This window comes from Anopheles bellator, chromosome 2, assembly GCF_943735745.2.
Source record: "Anopheles bellator chromosome 2, idAnoBellAS_SP24_06.2, whole genome shotgun sequence".
Classification (NCBI taxonomy): Eukaryota; Metazoa; Arthropoda; class Insecta; order Diptera; family Culicidae; genus Anopheles; species Anopheles bellator.
Window position 1 is genome coordinate 26,626,338 of NC_071286.1, and position 12,832 is coordinate 26,639,169.

Sequence of the window (12,832 nt, forward strand, 5' to 3'; positions counted from 1 at the left end):
GCCAATGTTCAAAAAATTGTGATAAAGAACCACTGAACATGTAAAAAGTGTCTCTCTCACATTTAAAATTAACATTTAGATATCACGTTAGACCAAAAACCATTTTGGACGGGTAACAAAGATGAAAGCTTCGCTGAGAAAAGTGTGAAAAGTTACGATGTGTTGAAAAAAAAATGTTACATGTATTAACAAAAGATTAAAATTCAGCCATTTACTTTCTCCACTCCTCAATTGTGAAGGAAACTCCCAAAATTTATATAGAAGGATTTACTTTAAAGAAAACTGCAACAAGAATACATATTTTGAGCATGGACAGTGAGGCTCTGAGAGAATGCTTTTTATCTTCAAGGAGTGCTTCTTAAAACTGAACCTTCATTTTGCGAAACGCAGATCCAAACAGTCGGTTTAGTTCTTCAAATGTTACATTTCATCAGTTTAACAAATATTGAACGGAACATTTCTTGATTTTTCCCAATATTTTTTCCGATACTGCGTATCTAACAAATATGTTTTCCTACCTTTGTACTGTGTCGAATGCTTACTCTTCCCTTCAATTTACGTTCTCAGAAATATTCAATCTTTACCGTGGAAAATATTATTTTACATTAGGTATTATTTTATTTTGTCAACAGTCAATAGTCAATAGTCAATATTATTTTGTCAATAGTAATAGACAAAGAACATTCTAAGCTAAAGGACATACGCTTGCAACTTTGCCAGTAGAAACATTTATAGTGCGGCAAAGAAGTTCCAAGATTAATGCAATGTCTCAGAAAAGAGAGGTAACATCCATCAAAGTGAGAATTTTTCCATGTCTTTGCCAAATCATTCAGGACGACAAGAACAAGGCAAGGTTGTTGAACTTTAACACATTTCAATCACAGTTTATTGAACATTTCCACTGCTTACCGCACCACTGAAGCAGCTTCATTCGAACCTCACGGCAGGATGCTACACTAGGGTCAATTTCCCATGTGTGATACTTTATCTGTTCACATTTCATGCCCCGGGATGGGCCGCGTCCAATGGTCCCGGGGCCCATCAAATGGCCCACAAAAAAAAACGGTCCAACAAACCGAAAACGTTAAAAATCCCGTTCTCTCCCGGTGCACCATATGGACGACAAACAAGTTTGCGCCGATAATGACCCGTGCCGTGCTTCCGCTTACTCACGTTACTAATGTCCTTACAGCTGACCGAGTGCAGCCCGGACCGGCTGAGGTCCCCACAGCATCCGAGTCTGGACCATCCGTCCATCCGTCCGTCCATCGCGTCCCTCGTGCCGTCGGGCCAGCGGGTCCAACCCGTGGGTCTGTGGGAACCGGTTTTCCCGCCGATCCGTTTTGCGACACAACTCGACCGTTATCCTTTGTCCTGCCCATGGGTCCATCGGCAAACCAGTTTTCGTCCCGTGTCCCTTTTTCCACGGCACCAAATCGGCCATCGGCCGCTGGCCTACCCGGTGGGCCGCGGTGAAATGCAATCTTGGAAACCAGTTCTAACCCTTTATCTTTAAAATAAATAGCTGCGCTCACCGGCCGCGCACCGCTGGGGTGACCGCTTCGATCGGTGTGTCCCGGGCATTGCGTCCTAGAAAGGTCATTGTTTGCCTAATTTATGCAACGAAATCTAGGACCCATCAAGGCTCGGAACGGACGGTCGGTGGACCGGTTATTGTGGTGTGCCTCCGGGGACGATTCGTTGCGGCTTTCCCGGGCCGGTCCGGGCCCGTGTCCACCAGGAAGGACCTTTCGGCTGAGCCACTGACGAGCTGTTGTCAAGAAACGCGCCGCGGCTGCATCATTAGCGGAATCTCAGCGAGGCCATCCGGAGCAGAGAAAGGAAAAAAAATGGACAAACCCAAAGAAAATCCTTTCCCGGACGGAGCGCCCGGACGGAGTGTCCGGAATTAAAGTACACCCGACCACCACCACCGACCCCGCGGAGAGATGATGAGAGGACCGTGGCAAACACTCGCTCGCAACCGGCCCCTTCTCAGCCAGCCGGACGACCCTCGCTCGCCAAGAAAGCGCGGCCTTGCGCCGGGGGAATTAAAAAGAAAAAGATAGAAAGGGGTTCCGCGAAGGGAGAAAAAATAAAGATAAGAAGGCCCTGAATGCCATGCGCGTACCGTCTTCCGCTGGTTGGAGGGTTCGGTCGGTTGGTCGGTCGGTTGGCCCAAGATAGCACGGACCGTATTCGCGCGGGGGAAAAAAGAAAATCAAACAGAAAAAGGATACATAAAACGGCCATCCCTCTGTCCGTGGACCGTGCGGTGCGCGCGGTGCGTGACCATTACGGAGGCGCTTCCCAGTCCGCCCGAAAGAGGAGGGTTCCTTCTTCGTTTGCATCTCGCGGGCATCGCAGTCGGCGAAGGCGCTGGGAAAATCAATTTCGCACCACTCGGCGCCGCGTTGATAAAGATTGACAACGTTTTTCGGCGCTCATCGTCAACGGCAGCACGAAGGGTTGCTTTTCGAAATTCAAATGCGCATTTCAAATTTAATGGCTATTGGAAGCACAATGGAGTGGACAAAGACATTGCTGGCTAGGTAACGGATTCTGCATTCATCGTTCTATCTTATAAGTCTTATTAAAAGAGCGCGAAATCAAACATTTATTTACTCATTTATTTATTTCTTTATTTTCTTTATAAGTATCAACACAAAGTTTTGCACTCACTGTCAAGGTTCAAACTCGCAAAGAAACTGATCAGCGACGGATGGACGGACGAGCCCAAAAAACATAACCAGTATGTCTTTGAAGTAACAGTTTTTATTTTTACTTTATTTATATCTCACATAAACTCTTGCTCTACCCGTACACTCATCAAAATAAACCTGTTGTAATAAATTATAGGTTTCACTACATGTTTTACCAACAATATACGACCCGGTTCGTTCTTCTAAGATTAACAAAACTAAATTTAATATTGGCTCTTCGTTTTTTTGTTTAGTCGTTTAACTCACGCCATAAATTTACTGACACATAAACGTGCATAACTTTTTAATCTGTTTATTTAATTAATCTGTTCACCTCCCGATTTGTCGCTTTCTCTCTTCAGTCGCTTTTTATTTCAAAGTGGAAATTCGATTACCCAAAAGTAAATCGACAAAAACAAAGGCGTGGTTGCTGAAATGGAACTGAAACCGTCTGACATTGCTTCTCATATCTTAATTGAAACAAAACGTGGTCATCGTCCGTACATCATTCGTTGACCTCGTACCGAAGAACCGATTCCCATGCAAAGGTCCTCAGATCTGAAGGTCAACATGGATGTGAAAGTGAAAGTACAAACCTCTCTTCTTATTGATTCAAAATAAATAAATAACAAATAAACGTAAAGTTTTGTGTAGAATATCGTGTTTCACTGTGTCACGGACTACCTTACACTAACAGAAAGTGGGTTGTACACCTCAATTCCATGCCTCTAACTTGCATAATAGATGGAATTTTCGTATTAATACATATTTCATACGCTACCATAAAATATGATTCAAGGATGAACGAAGGACGAATTCAATTGATTCTCTCATTAAAATGGCAAAACAATTTGCAAATAAAACGTGCAAGTGCCCTAACACAAGCCCCGAAAGAGCTCAATATTTTATGACTTTGTGTGAAATATATTCCCTACAGAAGAGGGATGCGAGCTCAGTTCTTTTGAAAATCGACCAACTGGAATGGATTCCCAGATTTCCCATCGCGGATCTTCCACCACGCAAAAGACTTTCTAATTTTTTGTTTCACATTCTTTTTCTCCACCAAGAACGCCTGCAAATGATTGGGCTCCTGCCCCTGCGTGGAGGCCCAATATTCGTTGGAAATAATCGTGACTTTCCGAAATTAGACACCAACACCGAGCGCTCCGTCGTCCCCGCGGCCCGAACAATGATAGAATTCCATCTAGACGGCAATAGAAGAAAACGATGGTAGTTAATCGGACATCCGAACGGAGGACCAAGGAGCCGAAAAAACGGGGAACGAACCGAAACGACGGGAAAAACGTTTCGCCCTCGCAACGGCGAACGGGACTTTCGCAACCCTTTTTCTCCGAAATGGCCGGAAAACAAACGGCGTAGGAAAAAAACCGGCCGAGCCTGGCCGGGGCTACATGGAAGCAGCAGAACTGAAGGCAAAGAAAAATTGCTCGAATCAATCTTTTGCAGGCATCGGGTGGGGATGGGCGAGCTAAAGTAAGGAAAATTCACTATGTACAAGTTCGCTGCTCGGCCTCGACCGGAGTGGCTGCCACTTCGAACGCACTGTCTTGGCCTGGACCAAGGGACGTGCTATGTATTGGGCGCCAAAGGCGAAGGCGAATGAATTAATGAGGTGAACAGGCGAACGGGGCGGTGGGCGGCGGGGGCCGGCGGTGGCGGTGGGTGGCGAATGGCGCCGAGACACTTAATTTCAGCCCAGAAAGAACCGGGGGTGAAAAATTAAAAACGAAAAGAAAAATTTGAATAATGGAAAACTTTTTGGATCGCACTGGAATGGTTGTTGTTGTTGGTGATGGGTGGCCACGATCTTGAAAGAATTCAATATCGCAGATCCCGAATTTCCAGTTTCCGGAGTTTCGCACCCTTTTTTCGCGGGTGGCGGCACTGGGTGGCAGTGATGGCCGGGAAGCGTCCGGCTGGACGGGTGGGGGGGGGCTGCCCAAGCGAACAAAACACCAACGAAGCTCTCCCTCATGGGCTGATGATGGCCGCCGGGCCGGAGGAAATTGTGAAATCATGTCTTTCGCGCAACAAAACGAAAAAACCTTCCCCCCCCCCTCCGCTCAGTAGTTGACGCGGACGCGCGGTGCTTCGTTTTATTTCTCTTGCGGACTTTTGAGGTTTCTTGGCGTAATTTATGCTACTTTATGCTTGATTTTTGTATGCGAACGAGGCTTCAGATCCGCCTCGTCATCATTCGCAGAGCGCAGATTCTCCTGAAGTATATTGCTGCTGCTCTATTTACTCCGTCGAAGTGCTTTATTTTTTTGCCCGCTTTTATTTATGTAAACTCATTAGTTTGAAGGAAATTCGAAAGAAGCAATTATGCCCCTGGAAACAATTAGTAAAGTAATTTACAACGAAAATTAAGGGATACGGGAATTGAAGGGAACAATTCAAAGTAAAATAGTAAACAATCTTAGATTTCAAATAAAAACTTATGCATAAACATTTACAAAGGTTTAAAGTGTTGTTACATAAGCGAGAAAGGGCTGTGGTCAATTCAATCAAACTGCGGCTGCCGAGACGATGGAGATAAGATGCTTGCAGGACAGCGAAGCTAAGTAATTTCACAAGAAACCTCCGGAAACAGCAGAGAGGGAATGGAGAATGCAAAAAGATAATGATGCGCAGTGAAGCTAAGGCCCACTCATTGGCATAATGAAATTTGGAGACATTTTTCAAAGCTGAAACACGTAATTACTAACCAAATCGTCGATTAACTCTTCAAAACGGCTAATTTCTTGGTGTTCGTAATTACATGGCACAGGTTGCTGCGACGCCACCGTTCAATTCAACAGACGCAGATGGAGATACTTCGTGGCTCAAAAAGTTCTTTGGCTAAAAGTTTGTCTCTAACGTTTCGCGTCATCTCGGCAACAGACTTTAGGCTTATGGTGTCCTTTGGTGTTCCAAACGCTACAAGTGCGCTCGGGTGATGAATGGAGATAGGCAAGCGATTTTAATTCAATTGTCGTGCATATTTCGTGTGTTTGCTTAGTGACATGAAAGGACATACTTTCGTCCCCCTATGAACTGAATCGAAAGCAAAATACACCTTCAATGTTGCATTCCTCGTGTTTCTTCGGAACGGTAAGTCTTTTTAGACAGTTCAGTCCTAGCAAACATCAAACAAAATTATATTTAATATTCAAAGTTAGTAAAAATTTGAAATAAAAGCTTCAAACCAGACGAAGCCGCATCCCACAGAGTTTGTTGGTGATACTGGTCGGTGGTGATCGTTATGAACCGGTTAGGTTCTCAAACATTAGTCATTGATCCGAAACTGTCTACTGAAGGTAAACCCTTTTCAATAACAATTTCTTGAAGTAAACATGCATCCAAATTCACACGAACCATGGTTTCGTTGCTGATCGGCGCTTCACTTTCATGCGCTTCAAACGATCAAATGACGAGAAGTGTATTGTTTCAGCTCTATGTACGACATAAGGATGTTTAAATAACACCTTTTTGGCGGCCCCTCGGTGAAGTCACAGGCGCTCCACATCCTTACCAATCATCCCGGCCGGCCATCATTAGCGGCGCTCACATAGTTGCACACTATCCGCGGTTTCGGCGCGGATCGTGATTAGGATTGTGTGGCGCGCGTTCCAGTTAGATTTGCTGGGAAATTTAAACAACTTTCGCGAGCACAAACAACACTGGCGCTTTCGCGGAAACGCCCGCAACGCCCCGACGGAGGGGCGGAAATAAAACTCCGAGCGCCAAGGACTCCGTGGAGCAGTTTGGGCGCCCTTTCGGTGGCTCGGCAACGACAGCAACAGCAATAATGCCGCACGGTTTGATAATGATTGCGATGAATATTCATTAAAAGTGAGTCTCTCATGGCGCGCGCCCCGTCCGCCATTGCACATTTATTGGAACGGCCGCCATTTCGAACGCATTCGCACATTCGTGTGGGGTGGGCACTGCTGCACCCTCGTACCCTGCCGGCCGCCCTCACTCCAAGCCCACCCAACCCGCTTCACCAAGCCCACCCAACACAACGCACCCTTCGCGGCCGGTGCATTCACGGTTCCCGACCCTACCGAAAACTCCGCTGCGATGCAACTGAAGAAGGACGAGCTCGGGAGCCCGCGCGTCCGCCGGCCGGCTGTCGCCAATGTACGGCCCTCCGCGATGCCTGCGAGATGCCCGGGGTGGTGGCCGTTGCTGGATCGTACCTACACACTCACATACACGTGCGGCCGAGGGGTGACCAAAACAAAATTTACATAAGCCCGGCCTTTGCCGGTCAGGGCGACTTGCAAGCGGACCGGTCGGGATAGCAAACCCCGTTCCCCAAGGCCCGGAGCCGCCTGTATTGGTGCAGTGGCCAGTGCCGGCCGGCCGGCCGAGTGTGACCTTGCATGATGTGTGTGCATTTGCACGTCCCCTCGTATGTGTGCCGTGAGCACCACGCCGAAGGTCAGTATCGAATTAGTCTACTTTTACGGTAGCCTCGGACGGACGTGTGCAGCAAACGGACATCCTGGTGCGCGATTGTGCCCGTGAACCGTGATTGTGAACCGATTGGTTATTCTACGGGTAACGGAAACCGGTCAACATCAACAACAAAGTGCCACCTCGGCACACGTTACTTCGGGCGTTACTTGGGAGCCAGTGCCAGGAGCCGCCAACTGCCACCAATGATCGACGACGGCCGTCACGGGACCAACATTGTAATTTTTCTGTGGTCAATATTTTGTGTGAACGGTGAAATCTGTTTGTAGATTAAGAGACGGTTTTTTCGTTCGTTCGTTTGCGATTTAATTTAGGCGCCCTTTTTGTGGTGTGATATGCTTTACTTGCTTTACTGTAACTGCGGCATGCCTGCGGTTCAAGGAATTACAGCCGTTTACGAAAGTAACGCCCGTGGCGCAAAATGTGGCCAACATCTTCGGGAAAAATAGAACACTGCCGTGAAGAGCAAAGTGATTTTTTTTTGGTTTGGTTAAAGTCGATTATTTCATCATTATACGATATCGAAACACACTTGCTTGAAGCTTTATACTAAAAATGAAAGTTTTACACTCAAATTGATACACTGTCCGGTTTCACAGTCTTTCAGTAAATACGCATGATCTGCGGACTAGCCACAAAGTATCTACTATATAATGATTTTCATTGACCTTTATGTTTGCCCCCTGGACGATCTTTTTCGTCTTTCGCATTGAATCGGATTAATCCGACGTAGACGGATGTAGCAATCAATGTTTTAAGAATTTGTGTTGTTTGTAAATTATTCAAGTATTCTACTCTTTTTCACGTTGCTCATTTAAAAGTAATCTTTTTACTTCATTATGTTATTCCACTGTCGCGTCCTAATCGGCAGTATGACAGCTATGGAAATAGATTAAATTGAATTTCGATTGCAGTAAGAAGGCAAGCGACACAAAAATCACAGCCAAAAAACAGAGTGTAGAAGTAACATATCAAATATATACCAAATTTTATAATTTCACATTTTGCGTTCTTGTTTTATTTCGTTTCGCCGTGTTCATTATTTTGCCCCAATTTATTACACATTTCGAAACAAATGAATAGTAGAATTTGATCCCCGCTAAGCGTTGTTCAAAGTAACCCGCCTGTCGGGTCGAGAATCGAAATGAAATTTATCGTCCCCCGAAAGGATCTTGGCAACCGTTTCGGGCTCCCTTAGTTCCCCCCGCTCCGTTGCCCAAAAAATTGGTCACCAACCGAACGGCGCACGTTAATCGCCTCTAATCGAAGCATTTCGTCTCGAAGATTGAAGACACCCACCCAAAAACCGAACCTTGGCCACACGGACGAAGGGGTTTTTTAACGCTACCCGGCAAGCGCTGGTGGTGGAGCGCTGGGGGTGCCGTGAAGTGGTCGTCGCCACAGCCGCATCCCGGTTTCCGGCTTTCCATCAACTCCCGCTCATCTTTCGCGCCGCGTCCTATGTACTGTACGCTCGCGCTAAAGAAAGTGAAATCGACCTCTCCGTAGCACATAAATGGGTCGAAGGGCCCAAAAAAAAGGAGGTGGCACACAAAAAGTGGAGCATATAAGTGCGCCACGGAATATAGATAACGGCGTGGACATTTAAATTGATAACGGTCGGTGGAGTATTTAAAAATTCGGCGAAAAAGGACTTCGTTGGCAAAGAAAAACAATCGCCAGCGCCAGAGCGAGACCGTCGCTCGGGTGCCCCGCACCCCACCGGCCATCAGGGTGGCCATCGGTGAAGCGAAAGGAAAGCGAATCAAGAAAATTGCGCAAAATTTCCCGAGGTCCTTGGTTCAGCCGGGAAGTGGCGAAGGGGGGGAGCCGGAAAAAAGACCATCGCACCGAAGACGCGCTCCACAAGGACAAGCACCAACACACGGACACGCGGCCTATCTTTTTCCTATTTATTTCTTCGCCTTCGCGCCACCAGTCGTCGCACTCTCCGATTGGTGTTTCTTTGTTGTTTCGCGCGGAAAAGCGCAAAATTAATGGCGAGCGGCAACGAAAAAATATCCCCCGAAATGGGGCGCCAGAAAAGTGGAAAATCTCCAACTCGAATTCATCTTCAACTCGTCGGCAGACTCCTTCCCGAAAATAGAGGGGTTGCGTGCGCGCGCGAGAGAGAGAGAGAGAGAGAGAGCATCCAGAAGGAACCCAAAGGAGGAAGGCAGGAAAAATGGGCATCATTTTCATATTTTTCCTCATCATCCCCAGCCGGCACCGTGTCCCGCTTATCATCCCCGCGCGCCCGCCGCGAACACTGCAAAGTGATTTATTTCCTCGCGGCACCCAAGAGAGCATCAAAAAAGGACTCCCATTTTCTTTTTCGCCGAGCCAACGCGAGCCGGTCCAAGATAATAAGACTCCAAGACACCACCACCATGGCAACGGAATGGTCGCCCTACGCGGCCACCGAGACACGACCACGACGACGACAGAACGGACCACCGCACCACCCGACCATCCCGCAAAGGGCTTACAAAATGGTGTCGTCTCTGTTTCTTTTCCTTTGGCCTCAAGGAAGCTCAGTATTGGGTCGTTGGAAAAGAAACTCGATGATTTTTGTTAAGAAATTTACTCAGTCACGTTGTCAACAATTTGAAAATTAAACAGCGACCCACCAGAATCACTCAGTAAAATCCTGGCCCAACCCGGCATCGATTGTGTTTCATCCAGTTCAAGTCAGTGGCTTATACGTAGTTAATCGGTCTGCGCCGGATCGATCAACTGCGGATAACTCTGAAGATGCATCAACTTGGTTGCAAAACTTTTATGGTTGGTGCTTAATACGGCACTCTGTCCGTTCTAATAATAATTATTGTTATGGTTCAAGTACAACATCCAAATGAATTTGTGCGCCATGGTTGGTTCCTTCCAATCGAAGCAGTGCTTGCATGATGATCGAACTTGAAGATTTGCATTCTCGCGGCTTCCTAGATCGTGGCGAAGTGGAGTGTATTTGCAGCATTCAAACAATCTGTCGGTCAAACGCAGGCATTGCGTGATGATGATTCGTCCTTCAAGCGCCATTTTGCGTCGATCCGATCGCGCACTACACTGTGTTGCGTGCCGTGCCTGATGACGGCCAAAACTGTTGCAAAATGGACAACTTTCCATTTTACCCAACCCTGTTTTTCTTTTTCGGATTTTTCGAACACTTTTTCTTCTTGAAAATCGAAAATAAATGAAAAAAAACAGCAACAGAATCCTGAAAACAGCCCAAACCAACACCAAACAAAAAACACCCCCTACGCACTAGGACGCCTCGATTTTCCGCACCCCTCCAGCCCGGTCGGGCCCTTCCCCCTTCTTGGCATCGTTTTCCCACCCACCGGCACTGGTCTGATATTGCAACAACAACAACAGCAGCAGCAGCAGCAACAGCAGCAAATGGCATTCTTTTTTGGGCCGTTTTTCCCTTTCTTTTTTATTGCTGTTCATAATATAAATTCTATCTCTCTCGCACGCACACTCTCGCGCTCTTTCTCGCGCCCGCACGCACGCACTCCTTGGTCGCTGGGTCGTTGGCTGTCCTGCTCGGGCTCGGGGAAAAATTTATAGTCACTTTTGTTTTCCCGATAAGGGAGTGTTGTGTGCGAGCGGGAAAGGGAGCGGCGCAAGTGCAAGTGAGAGGACAGCCCGAGTGAGTGAGAGTGAGGGACAGCCCGCTGCGAGTGTGGTAGTGGGGTGCGAGAAGCGTGAAGAAAAGGATTCGCCGTTCGGAATCGGTGTGGGTCGATCGGTCGGCGGCGGCGGCCGCCTTCGGATAGGTCAGTGGGTGGGTGGTGGTGGGTTTTCCCAAGAAGCAGCGCGAGGGTGCGCGGACCGCCACCCTAATCGAGGGACGCTGCGAAACAGGACGACGACGATGATGGCGGCCAACGGTGTTGGTGTTGGTGGTGGCCGGGCTCTGGGTTTCTTTTTGTTTTCTGCCGACGGCAGACGGGCAGAGAAATATTATTGTGTATTTGCTGGACCCGCTCGCTCCTTGGCAGCATCTCCGTCGCACGGGGCCAATCTTCGTCAAACGACATCTTGCCGAGCGAGCGAGAGAGAACGAGAGAGGCAGCGCAGGGTACTTGGATGTGCGGTGGACCGGAGAGTTCATGTATATATTTTTATTACGCGTTTTAAGGCGCATCCGACGACGACGACGGTGGCGCGGGCTTCGGAAAACCCCGCGCCTTGGTGGCCATTTCACGGGGGAAAACCCCCCGAAGCGTAGTCGTTTTGTTTTCCCGGACCCAGGGGCCAGGGGCTTTGGCCAGGCGCCGAAACGAATAATAAAAGTAATAATAATGATAAAAAAACGGCGAAACACGTCCTCCGCCACCGCCACGCAGTGGCCACCGGAAGTGGGCCCCTCTTCGTTTGGGAGCGTATCCGAAAAAAGGGGTTGAAAAAGATTGCTACCCTTTGCCGGGGCGGCCCAGGTTCGGGGTTTTCCTTGGCCCCGCGTTGTGCGGTGTGGCGGGCGTCTTGGGGTAGGGCCGACCGAAGGGTTTTTGGCGGGTTCCCGGGCGGGCAGGACGGGGGGGGGGCAGGACACGCGGGCGGCAGTTAAAGCGCGCCGCGCGGAATAAGAAACTGTGTTGTGTGCGTATTCCCCTTTTTCGGGTTTTATGTTTTCGGTGCCGGTCCTGTCGGTGTTTTCCACTTTTCCTCTTTTTTTTTGTCCTCCTCCCTCTCGCTTCTTGTTTGCAACCCTTTTTTTGTTTTTTTGACGGTATGCGTCTTAAGTAAATAAGAAGACGAAGCGCTTAATGGTGATATATACGAACGCCGTCGCCACCGCCGCCACCCCCACGCCCCTGGGCCTGTAAAACTGTGTCTGTGTGCGCGCTCGGAACGCGAAACACAGGCATCCGCGCCGCGCCGAGCCGAGCGAGCGTCTTCTGGTGGAAAATTTCGGATGGTTGCAGGTTGGAAGATTTTTTAAAATTTGATGAATTCTCAGTCTTATTATTCAATTTGGCCACATCGCGCACAGTGCGTCTTGGCAGTGCAGTGAGTCCGGTCGCAGCGGGCTCGTTTGGCGCTTTCCCGACCAGTTCTCCCAGTGGTGCCGCGGTCACGAGCGCGCGCGGAAAACTTTTTCAATTACCAACCGTTTAGAGAGGTGTTAAATTTTTAATACGAATCGCCATCACCATCGGTCGTCTCGGCGTACGCCCAGCCGGGGACCGTTTAGCCCATCGCGAGGAGCAAAAGTGTCATTTACATTAGCACGCATCGTAGAAGCCGTCCCCGGTGTCTGCGGAAGGATCAGTGCCGTTCCAGTAGTGATCGGTCGAATATTTTGGGTATTTGGCCGCACGTTTTCTTATGCATGCTGTGTGTGTTTGTGGCTGTGTTACGAGTATTTGAATGTTATTTTAAATTGAAACGTTTTGGTTGAACTCAAAGTGGAACAAGGAGCAATAGTTTTCAGAAAACAAAAACCTTCGAAAACCGTCACATTAAAAAATCCGTGGACCAGTGCACTCAACGTGCTTAAAAGTGTACATTTGAGGAACCGTAAGCCACTGATAAAAGCCCTGTCGAACGGCCTCGAAGACACTCTCGGAAGGATGGCAGAGCGCTCCATTACATACATTCGTGGAACGTGTTTAATTCCGATTCCGGGACTCTCCAGC